This window comes from Acinonyx jubatus, chromosome C2, assembly GCF_027475565.1.
Source record: "Acinonyx jubatus isolate Ajub_Pintada_27869175 chromosome C2, VMU_Ajub_asm_v1.0, whole genome shotgun sequence".
NCBI classification, from domain to species: Eukaryota; Metazoa; Chordata; class Mammalia; order Carnivora; family Felidae; genus Acinonyx; species Acinonyx jubatus.
In genome coordinates, this window is record NC_069384.1 from 13,794,132 (window position 1) to 13,806,629 (window position 12,498).

The window sequence follows — 12,498 nt, forward strand, 5'->3', positions numbered from 1 at the left end:
TCTGTGCTGAGCAGGGAGCCTGCTTAAGATTCTTTCTTTCCCTCTGCTCCTCTCCCCAGCTTGCACTCTCTCTCTAACGTAAAATAATAAAATAAAATAAAATAACCAAAACAAAAAAAACCCCAAAAAACAAAAAAACAAAACCCACTCACTTCTGACTGGCACTAAAATAAAAATGAGAAGTAAAAACATTTTTAAAATTTGTTTTCCCTTTTGAAGTACATGAACCCTTGTTCCCAGGACCTCAAACTCAGCTTTCTCTTTTGAGAACAGCAGTTCAGTGACATTAAGGATTAAATAGTTTTGTTTGTTTGTTTGTTTGTTTAGAGCTGCCTAGGAGTCTGACTTCCATTCATAATGTTATTACTATGGGAAAAGGCTGCACGAAGTAGCCAATTATAAACAGTCTGCAGAACACAGTCCATGTGGAAGGTGCGGATCGCCTTTGTTAAACCTATTAATTCAGAAAGTTAAAGACTTAGAGAAGGGAAATGGGCCCCTTTGGAGAAGACTGTGCATTTTCTGGAGCCATTTTCTTCATATCACTTAAATAAAGCATTTGAGAACATGGTGCCTTCCTTTAGCTGCAGCAGAATAAGTGATATAAAAGGAAAAGTACATCTTTTCAACTTGTTTCATACAAACTGCTGGAGCTCACCCAGAGAAACAGAAGCTATGTGGTAGATTGTGATGGCAAATTGGGTGTGCCACCTTGACTGGAAACAGGGGGTACAGACTAAATGTGATCTCTGGGTGTGTCTGGGAGGCGTTTCCAGATGAGATGGGCATTGGAATCAGTGGGAGCAGGAAAGCAGAGGGCTCTCCCCAGTGTGGGTGGGCATCGTCCAATCTGCTGAGGGCCTGCATAGAGCAAAAGGTGGAGGAAGGAGGAATTCATTCCTTTCCTCCTGCTTCCCTGTTTGAGTTGGGACATTTCATCTCCTCTTCTCCTGCCCCAGACTGGGATTTACACAACAGGTTCCTTTGGTTTTCAGGGCTTTGGACTTGGACTGAATTACACCCGAGGCTTTCCTGGGTCTCCACTTGCAGAGGGAAGATTGTGGGACTTCTCATCCTCTGTAATTGCATGAGCAAGTTTGTCGCAGTAAATCTCTATCTATCTTTATACAGATAAAGTTCTCTGTAGAAATGGATATATATAAAATGGATATCTACATTTATAAATATATAGATAAATGTAAAGGTGATTTTATATATGTACACACACACAGATATATAACACAGAGGTACACCTATAATAGATAGGTATTATAGATATATCCCCCCTATTGGTTCTGTTTCTCTGGAGAACCCTGATGAATACACAGAGTAGCAAAGGAAAACCAGTTTCAGAGCTATGAGGGCCAATGGTTTTGAGCTTAGCTACATAAACAATCTTGGCTGAAACTTTCAAACTTCAAACCAGGAAATCTCCAGAGTTCCTAAGGCTTTGGGGTTCTGATATGACTGTGTAGATGAGTGAGTATTGGAACTGTATGCTTTTTTAAAAATTTATTTTGAAAGAGAGAGAGAGCACACACATGCACATGGGAGAGGGGCAGAAAGAGAGGGGGAGAGAGAATCCCAAGCAGGCTCTGTGCTGTCAGCACAGAGCCTGACTTGGGGCTCGATCTCATGAACCATGAGATCATGACATGAACCAAAATCAAGAGTAGGACGCTCAACTGTCTGAACCACCCAGGCACCCCTATACTCACCTTTTAAAGATAATTTACTCTGATGCTGTTTGCTTGAGCCTATCGGGAGCTTTTACTGTAGCCATATCAGTCTGATAGAAGATCTTCTTCCCACATGTCCTGGACTGGGGTGAATTAGAACAGAGGTATGTATAGGTTTCTTTAATTCATTTGCCAGGGCTGTTGTAACAGAGTCCCATAGAAATTTATTGTCTTACAGTTGTGTGGAGGCAAGAAGTTCAAGATCTAGAAGTTGGCAAAGTTTCTTCTTTTGAGGGCTGTGGGGAAAGATCTGTTCTGTGCCTTTCTTTCAGCGCCTGGTGGTTTGTTGGCCATTGTTGGTGTTCCTTGTCTTGTAGACACATCACTCCAGTCTCTGCCTTTGTCTTCATATGGTGTTCTCCCTGAGTGCATATTTGTGTCCAAATTTCCTGTTTTTATGAGGATACAAGTCATGTTGGATGAGGAGCCTCGCTACTCCCCTATGACCTCATCTTAATTATATATGCAAAGACTCTACTCCCACACCATGTCACTTTTTGAGGTACTGGGGTCTAGGACTTCAAGATAAGAATTTTAGGGGACACAATTCAAGCTGTGACACTTCTGTGTTGACTTGTGATTCCCAGACACTCTGCTCCTAGCCTCCAAACATCTCGCCACTGAGGGTTAAGAATCTGTGATACAGAACTTCACTTAATTAGCTATTATGATTCAGTCAGGGGGAGGCATTAGTTACCAGTCTTTTCTGGCAGTATGAGGGTTAATCTATTATGCAGTGAAATTGTCCTGAAGGCCACAGTTTACTGGAATCAGGAACCTGCCGCTGGAACCTTTTATCAGGTGTGCACAATTGTGTTGATTGATCTCCTGTTTTTAGAAACTAGCATTTTACAGTCATTCATTTTCAATCTGGTAATCAGGCTGATTAAACTTTGACAAGCATAAAGGAAAAAAACAAAAAAGGAAATAATAACTCTTCTGCTAAATTTTAACCAGAGAAGAAAGCTGACAGCCCTAGGAGGGAGAAATGATGGGTATTTAAAAAATAAAATTTGAAAAAACAGTCAGCATCTGGAGGGTCCTTGTTAAACTCCTTGTTAAAATAATTAGTGATATAAAACTTTGAATCTTAAATCACCTCCAAATTTTTTTTTAGCTTGATTAACATGAGCAAAATCTCTGAAAGTGATACATGAGGTATTTTTTATTTCCTCTTTTTCTTTTCCTTTTTCTTTTGTTGTTGTTGTTTGTGGTTTTCTTGTTTTGCTCTCTTACCATCAGCTCTTCACCTGTGAGCCTGGTTGACTTTCTAATCACTTCATCCTTCTCCAGTGGTTCCAAGTGGGGGCAGTTTTGCCCCCCAGGGGATATTTGACAATATCTGGAGACAGTTTTTGTTGTTACAACTTGGGCTAGGACTGCTACAGGCATCCCGTGGATGGCGGCTGGGGCTGCCCGCTCCAGGATGCTCGGACGGCACCCTTTGCCTCAAACTAGGAATTATCCAGCTCCAACATTAGTAAGGCTGAGAAAGCATTCCTTTTCCCTATGGTTCTGTGTTGGGAAGTCCTCATTCTGGTAGCTCACTGTTCTAAATGTAACCCGGATGTCACCAGAGATTCACTCTGGTCTTGGAGCATTAGGGAACATTATACAGGAGGGAAACTGACACTCTGAGGGAGGTCCGATGTCCTCCTCAAGAATTTTGAAGATGTTTGGGAGCTCATGTTCTCAAGATCTCTCATCCTTGGCCTTGTGCTTCTCATAAACACATAGATTTTAATTCTATCTTTTCATCTACTGTTCTTTTTAAATTTTTATTTATTTTTTATTTTTATTTATTTTTTAGTTTTTTTTAATGTTTATTTTTGAAGAAGAGAGAGTGTGAGTGGGGGAGGGGCAGAGAGAGAGAGAGGGAGACATAGAATCTGAGACAGGCTCCAGGCTCTGAGCCATCAGCACAGAGCCCCATGTGGGACTCAAACCTACAAACTGTGAGATCATGACCTGAGCTGAAGTCGGACGCTCAACCAACTGAGCCACCCAGGTGTCCCCCCTCCCTTTTTAAAATTAAGTAAACTCTACACCCAACATGGGGCTCAAACTCACAACCCTCACAACCCAGTGATCAAGGGTCACATGCTCTGCCAACTGAGCCAACCAGGTGCCCCTCCCCTCCTACTGTTGTTCTCTCTGCTCCCCTCCAAACCAGATTGGAAGTTGACCTCCCTGCTTCTTTATATTCATAAAAACCTTAAAGAAATTTTTTAACGTTTATTTATTTTTGAGAGAGATACAGAGAGACAGAGACAGACAGCAAGCAGGGGAGGGGCAGAGAGAGGGAGACACAGAATCTGAAGCATCCTCCAGGTTCCAGACTGTCAACACAGAGCCTGACATGGGGCTTGAACTCACGAACCGTGAGATCATGACCTGAGCCGAAGTCGGATGCTTAGCCGACCAAGCCACCCAGGTGCCCCAAAGTCTTCTTTTTTTCTTTTTTTTAATATTTATTTTAATCTTTATTTAATATTTATTTTATAATTAATAATTATTAATAGTATTTAAATATTTAAATATTTAAAATATTTATTTTATTTAAATAATATTTATTTTGAGAGAGAGAGGAAGAGAGAGAATCCTAAGCAGGCTCCTCGCTCAGCAAAGAGCCAGATGAGGGGCTTGTGAGATCATGACCTGAGCCAAAACCAGGAGTTGGACACTTAACCAGTTGAGCCACCTAGGTGCTCCTTCATAAAAACCTTATGGAAGGTTTTAGTGTAACAGACTTTGCTGACTTTTTGTTTTGTTTTGTTTTTGGTGCATATGTGGGGTAATATCCTGGAGGAGGGAATTTACTTTTTGTAGTCACAAAAGAACAGACAGTAGTCTATTAAAATTTCTTTAGTCATCCCTATGTGTCGCTTGGCCGTCTTCCTCCTTTTCCACAATCCTCTTCTGTAGTTTTACAGACCCTCAACCTGCAGGTTTCCTGGTGAAATCCGGTTCCCCAGTACTGGACTGAGCATAGTAATTTAGTATTCTCTGTCTGGTTTGTCTCCGAACCTCCCTGTGCATAATTTGGGACTCATTGTGGAGTGTTACTCTGCAGGGGCCGTCCCCTCTAGGTCCTGCTTTACCTTACAAAGAGATCAGATGAAGGTTTTGACCTTCTGACTTCTTCCTTTCTCGGTGTCTGACCAATTTCTAAAAGAGACAGAAGAAATATGGAGAATTGTGTGGGTAAGGGATGGTGTACCTCATTCTTCCCGACTCCTCTTAGAGGTCAGACTGGACTTTCCAGCTCCTTCCCCCTTTTCCCCTTTGCAGAACTATTTGCCCCCGGAAGACTCACACAATGTCAAGTCACAGAAACCAAACCAGGGTAAAGAAACCCGAGGACACATCTAGTTTAAGCTTTTCAGTTTAGAAGTAAGGGGATTGTTTAGGATTAACCCAAGGCTCATTAGGTTCAGTGTCTGAATCCAGGCACCTGTTTCCTGATACTTTCTCATCATGATCACTGGGAGGAAAAGACCCAAATCCCAGTTCTACAAGGAAATCTCTACAGCATCCTGAGCCTCAGTGTCCTTGCTAAAAAAAACCAGTAAGAAGTGGGATTAGAGGATCTCTAAGGTCCTTTAAAATACAAGTAGTCAAATAATTATTAAATGTTGCTTGCAGATTCTCTGAACATCCTCCTCCAAATTAGCAAATCACACAAATATATTTTTCCAACCACATTAAAAAGTTTTACTTTTCACCTATGTGACATTTTATTTATTTGTTTAATTAATTACAAAAAGTTTTCGGGGCACCTGGGTGGCGCAGTCGGTTGGGCGTCCGACTTCAGCCAGGTCATGATCTCGCGGTCCGTGGGTTCGAGCCCCGCGTCGGGCTCTGGGCTGATGGCTCAGAGCCTGGAGCCTGTTTCCGATTCTGTGTCTCCGTCTCTCTCTGTCCCTCCCCCGTTCATGCTCTGTCTCTCTCTGTCCCAAAAATAAATCAACGTTGAAAAAAAAATTAAAAAAAAAGTTTTATTTATTGTTTTTGAGAGAGAGAGAGAGAGAGCACAAGCAGGGGAGGGGCAGAGAGAGAGGGAGACACAGAATCCGAAGCAGGCTCCAGGTTCTGAGCTGTCAGCACAGAGCCGGACGCAGGGCTCAAACTCACAATCTCTGAGATCACAAGCTGAGCTAAGTCAGACACTTAACCAACTGAGCCACCCAGGAGCTCCAACCTATGTGACATTTTAAAAGAGACTTAATAGGAGCGCCTGGGTGGCTCAGTTGGATAAACATCCGACTTCGGCTCAGGTCGTGATCTCACAGCTTGTGAGTTTGAACCCTGCATCCGGCTCTGTGCTGACAGCTCACAGCCTGGAGCCTGCTTCGGATTCTGTGTCTCCCTCTCTCTCTGCCCCTCCCCTGCTTGCACTCTGTCTCTCTCTCCCTCAAAATAAATAAACATTAAAAAAATTAAAAGAAGAAAATGAGATGTAACAGTCTAATGGATAAGAGCACAGATACTAAACCTAAAATACTTTGGTGGGAATCCAGGCTCAGCGTCTTACTAGACAAGCTGTGTGATCTTGGGCAAGCCACTTAACCTCTCTGTGCCCTTAGGGGAATGATAATCATAATGCCTATCAAAGATAGCTTCGTGGATTAATGAGTTTATGAAAGCACTTAAAACAGCAGCCAGCACACTGTATGTACCGTGTAAGTGCTTACTCTCATTATTTAAGGCACCTGCATTTGGTAGGATACAGATCAGGAGATAAAATAATTAGGTTAGAATAGGAAGATTACAGGGATACACTCTTTGCTTTGGATGTACTTCTTTTCTTGCATTTTAAGAACCAAAGAGCAATGTGTCAGTTTATAAGAGGCTCTCCCAGTATTATTTTTAGACTCTTAAGAGGAGAAACTTTTAATCATACTTGCACTTGAGATGACAAATTATTCGTGTCCTGACAACGTATCAGTTATTGAGGGTGGGCTGAAAACATCAAGATTGTGCTATGTAAGCACTTTGGCTTGTGCTGTTGAGTGAGGCTCTTTGGAATGTGTTACAGACAATTTATAGTTCCTGCAAGAATCCAGAGGAAAGCCAAATGCATGCCAACTGGGGCTTGATAGCATTGGTTTTTGAATGTAATTTTTCTAATCCTTGCAGTCAGAAGAGACGTGTTTTGCCTTGGGAACCCCACCTGTATTTAAGTTAAATTATTTTTAATTAGTTTCAAATTATTTTCCTGGGAGGTCTTAGACTTGAAAATTCCTGCTCTCCCTCTCTTTCTTTCTCTCAATGATCTCATTCAGAAGCCTCCAGTCAGACTTATCCGGCCCAACCTTGGGCAAGAGTTTATCCCAAAGTCATTTGGGTCTTAGAATATTTGCCACTTGAGATCCAAAGGTGAGAACAGCTTGGGGACGGTTCTGCAACAGAAGTCCCCCAGCGAGGGCCCTGCCTGATCCAACACCTGGTGACTGCTTCCGTCAGATGTGATGATGGAGGTGCCCGTCTCTTTCCTTCCTCCCCCTGCATTTTGGAGATGAGACTGGAATGCTGCAGAGGTGGGTGAGGTCAGCAGCCTCAGCCTCTGCCAGCAAGTCGAGGGGTGAGCGAGCAGGCTCTGTGAGTCACAGGTGCGGAGTCACCAGGCAGGCAAGAAAGGAATGTTTCAGGTCTTAACTTGGGTCCTCTGTTGACAATGAAGGACAGCCAAGTCACAGGGTGTCACCTGTTATGCTGAGACAATTTATACATAAATCAGGCCCCATTCGGGGTGAGTATCAGTTGGAAAGTGTGCCAGGCCGCTGAGTCTGCTCATTGCTGGGCCAGGGATGAATCTGTGGCTTAAAAAGAAAAATCCAAGCAGGCAGAGAAATGTCAAAGCAAGAACAAGGTGGCTCAGAGGGAGGGCAGGGTTTCCTAAATCTTCTGAAGCCTCTTCAAATGTTCTTTTTGGTATGTTAACTTCTAGAATTCCTGTCCTTCTTTCATGGGTCAATGGCTTCATCTACTCAGTACGTCCAGATGTTTGTTCTCTTCCGTGGTGATTTAGTGGTGTGTACATCCAGGCCCCTTTGCTCAAAATGTTCACATTCTTTCTACACTGGACCTCGATTTTGATCCTAGACCGTCTTCTGCAGTGGCATTAGAAGGCCACTGCAGCTCTATAGAAATGTCACCAAGTCCCAAAAGACCAGTGGGTCCAGCATGACCCTCTGAGAACCTTTTCAGAAAGAAACTGCTTTCCTAAACTTAGATTCCATGAGGGTTTCCAAGGCTTCTCTGGGAAGAGCCATCAGGAATCCGATCTCAAAATAAAGGCGAGCCATGGAACACAATGGAAAGCACAGGGGCTGCAGGAAATGGAATCCTGAGTCAGAAGAAAAGGAAGACGAGCAGGGCGGGAAGTTGATTTGAAGCCTTCTGGAGATCCCTGGATGAACAAACTTGAAGGGGGCCAGGTGTTTCTGGACCTTTGATTCTCCAGCAGATTATATCATTTAATCTTGAGTTTAATATACGGGAATTATTTGCACCATTTTATAAATCAAAGAGAAATCAAGAGTAGAAGTGATACACTCAAGGGTGTTGTACTCCCTGGGTCCCTTGGCTGGTGAGCATGACTGTTATAGCTTCCCTCCTTTCTGAAGAACATCACATCCAACTCTCATGGACTCCACCTCTGCCTCACTGACACCTTGATATGTTCCAGTCCCTCCTCTCTGCAGAGCTCTGCCGGTCGGCAGAGAGCACCGGCCATGCTCAGCCGCCCCTTGTCCTGTGTATGTGCCTTTCTGAGAGCTACCAGGCTTTGCCCTGCTCCTATGTCTACCATTAGGCGGTAAATCCCTCACCAACTAGAACTGTGCCATAGTCTTCTCTGAGAGAGAGAGAGAGAGAGAGAAGGGGAGGGGCAGAGAGAGAGAGAGACAGAGACACAGAATCTGAAGCAGGCTCCAGGCTCCAAGCTGTCAGCACAGAGCCCCCGATGCAGGGCTTGGGGCTTGAACACAGCAGCTGTGAGATCATGACCTGAGCTGAAGTTGGACGCTCAATAGACTGAGACACCCAGGCGCCCCAACATTTACTTTGAAACTATAATTTTTTAAGGGGTGAGGGAGGATAGAATAGATGAAAAATGTGCTGAATGACTGATACTGGGTAAAGTGCTTTATAGGCAAGATCTTATTTAATCCTGAATTTCATATGTGGGATTTATTTGCACCATTGTATAACTCAAGAAACAGAAACTCAATAGCAGAAGTGGCACGCTCAAGTAAGTTATGGTGTTAGTTTCTGAGCTAGTTCCTGCTGACTCCAAAGACTGAGCTTCTCTGTTACCCCATACGTACAGTGAAGATTTTTCAGTGTATGATTTAGTAAATCCTGAATCAGACTTTTCTTTCTAACTGGGCAGGCCCTAATTTCTAATTCTTGTGAGAGCTGGTTTCAAGCATAAGAAACTCAGTATGTGTGCACAATATATTTAAAAAGATAAATGTGTCGACAGAAATTCATGCTTAAAATGCACAAAGCTAGGGCATTTCCTAAATGAAATTCTTTTTTCCCCTCTATTTAAAAAAAAAAAAGACAAACCAACAAACTTTTCTTTTTTCTCTAAGTCAAGTTAAAAGCAGAGTAAAAGGGAGGATCTTAGTAGTAGACCATTCCATTGAGAAGAGTGATTTGTCTTCATTAATTTTCTACTTTTTAGTATGCAAATTGTATGCACTCTTTCCTTCTGTTATTTATACCAGTGGCAAATTGTAATTCACTCCCATGAAGGAATGCCACTAAAAATGAAAAGAACCTAATCTTTAAAATTAGCCAGACTTTCTCCAATTTGGGTGGAGGTGCAGGAGCCTGCCTGAACGAATGGGGTCAGTTAAAGGACTTTTCGAAGATTTTTTCCTAGTCTAAGAGCCATTTAATTATTCTGCTTTCCTGAATTATTTCCTGCCTCACATTTTAATATATATCAAATCAGGAGGCATCTTCTTATTGATGTAGGCATTTAAAGTGTTTATATTTCTTTATTTCCCTCCTCCCCCCCCCCCACACCTCACCATTTCTTTGGTTGTGTCTCACAATTGATGGCATCTTAGAATTGAGTGAATCTAGGAATCTGTATGGGTATGTTCAGGAGCTGTTCCGATTCTCTGTAAGCTTCTCTCCCTCCTATTCTGATAATATTTCTGTCCAAATTTTCTCCTGGCTGGGTAATGTCACAACCCTCTATCATCCATTAGTTACTTACCTATTGAATAATATATTGTGATATGGGCTCCTGGCTGGCTCAGTCAGTTAAGCATCCAACTCTGATCTCAGTTCAGGTCTTGATCTCAGGGTTATGATTTCAAGCCCTATGTAGGGCTCTGTCCTGGGCATGAAACCTACTTTGAAATCTATCTATCTAGGAACACCTGGGTGGCTCAGTTGGTTAAGCATCTGCCTTCTGCTCAGATCATGACCTCATGGTTCATGAGTTCGAGCTCCATGTTGGGCTCTGTGCTGATAGCTCAGAGCCTGAAGCCTACTCCAGATTCTGTGTCTTTCTCTCTGCCACTCCCCCACTTTGCTCTGTCTCTCTCTCTCTCCTTCTCAAAAATAAATAATAAACATTAAAATTTTATTTTTTTTTAAAAAATTTTTTTTCAACGTTTTTTATTTATTTTTGGGACAGAGAGAGACAGAGCATGAACGGGGGAGGGGCAGAGAGAGAGGGAGACACAGAATCGGAAACAGGCTCCAGGCTCTGAGCCATCAGCCCAGAGCCTGACGCGGGGCTCGAACTCAGGGACCGCGAGATCGTGACCTGGCTGAAGTCGGACGCTTAACCGACTGCGCCACCCAGGCGCCCCTAAACATTAAAATGAAAAAAAAAATTTAAGTTTATTTTTGAGAGACAGCGTGAGCAGGGGAGGGGCAGTGAGAGAGGGAGACACAGAATCTGAAGCAGGCTCCAGGTTCTGAGCTGTTAGCACAGTGGGGCTTGAACCCATGAACTGCAAGATCATGACCTGAACCGAAGTCGTACGCTTAACCAACTGAGCAACCCAGGCGACCCCCAAATTTTTTATCTATCTATCTATCTATCTATCTATCTATCTATCTATCATGATAACCTGCTGTCCCTTATGTTTGGAATACCCTTCCTTTGTTGAATATGTAATATCTGTCTTTTGGAATCTCTTCTGATCTGTTGATGCTGAGAGTGAAGAATCCAATGCCAAGACATACAGGTGAGCAACACAAGATCCCTAGGGCTCTCGAGAAGAAGATAGACCCTAAGCACACACTTCTCCAAATTCAGACCAGCCTGACTCCTCCTGGTTGTCATGGTGGTGGGAGGGGGCTAATTCAGGAGAGAGTTTGGGAATGGGTGGACACCACATGGCTTCATTTAGGGTCTGGGCTTGCTCTGTGAAATCTGCCTGAGATTGAAGCTTGCCTTAGGTGAGTCAGGTCTGCTGGAATCATTTTAGAAGATGGTTCGTTTTACTACTGAAACTGACCAAAAAGCTCTGTTCTTTGTCTGAGGCACCATCAAGAAGTGGTAACAGACCTCGGGCAAGGCATGTTGAAAGTAAGTGACTGGAGAAAAATAAAGCCTGTTGCCAATGGGATCTCATCAAGGTTCAATACACTGGTTACTCAGCTTAGGTCACAGATGCAGAAGTTAGGGACAAGCTCTCAACACACTCTGCATTGCTTTCCTGAGCTGCACCCACTGTGAAGGATTGAGGGTCTGTGTTGTAACTCAGAGGCTCCTCACGTTCGCCTGTAGGACATCATTAATCTTTCTTGGAGTGAGAAATAGGATTATAAAATAATTATGAGAAATCATGATAATATAAAATAAAAACAATACATTGTAATAATTACTAATACTTGACAGTTTCAGGAGACATGTTTGGTTGCCCACAGTGGGTTGGAGGGGAGGTTGGATTCTATTGGCGTCTGGTATATGGAAGCCAGGGATGCTGTTCCCCATCCTACAAATCACAGGACAATGCTCTCAACAGAATGTCAATAGTGCTGAGACCGGGGAGCCCTGTATTGGGCCCTCACCCCTCTATCACAGGAACGTAGCAATATATATGTTTTAAAATAACCTCTTAATTTTAGAATAGTTTTAGATTAACAGAAAAGTTGCAGATTCAGTGAAGGGAGTTCCCTTGTACTCTACATATTGTCCATATTTTATATTAGGATGATGCATTGGTCACAACTAATGAACTAATACATTATTATTATTATTAACTAGTGTCCATACTTCATATTTCCTTTGTTTTTACTAATGTCCCTTTTCTGTTCCAGGATCTCATGTTACACTTAGATGTCATGTTTCCTTAGGCCTTTATTTATTTATTATTTTTTAAAATATAATTTATTGTCAAGTTAACTAACATACAGTGTATACCATGCACCCTTGGCTTCAGGAGCAGATTCCCATGATTCATCGCTTACATATAACACCCACTGCTCATCCCAGCAAGTGCCCTCCTCAGTGCCCATCACCCATTTCCCCCTCTCCCCCGCCCCCTACTTTAACCGTCAGAGAACATTTTGTTCTCTGTATTTAAGAGTCTCTTGTGGTTTGCCTTCCTCTCTGTTTGAAACTATTTTTCCCCTTCCCTTCCCCCATGGTCTTCTGTTAAGTTTCTCAAATTCTACACATGAGTGAAAACATACAGTATCTGTCTTTCTCTGACTGACTTATTTCACTTAGCATAATACCTTCCAGTTCCATCCATGTTGTTGTAAATCTTAGGTCTTT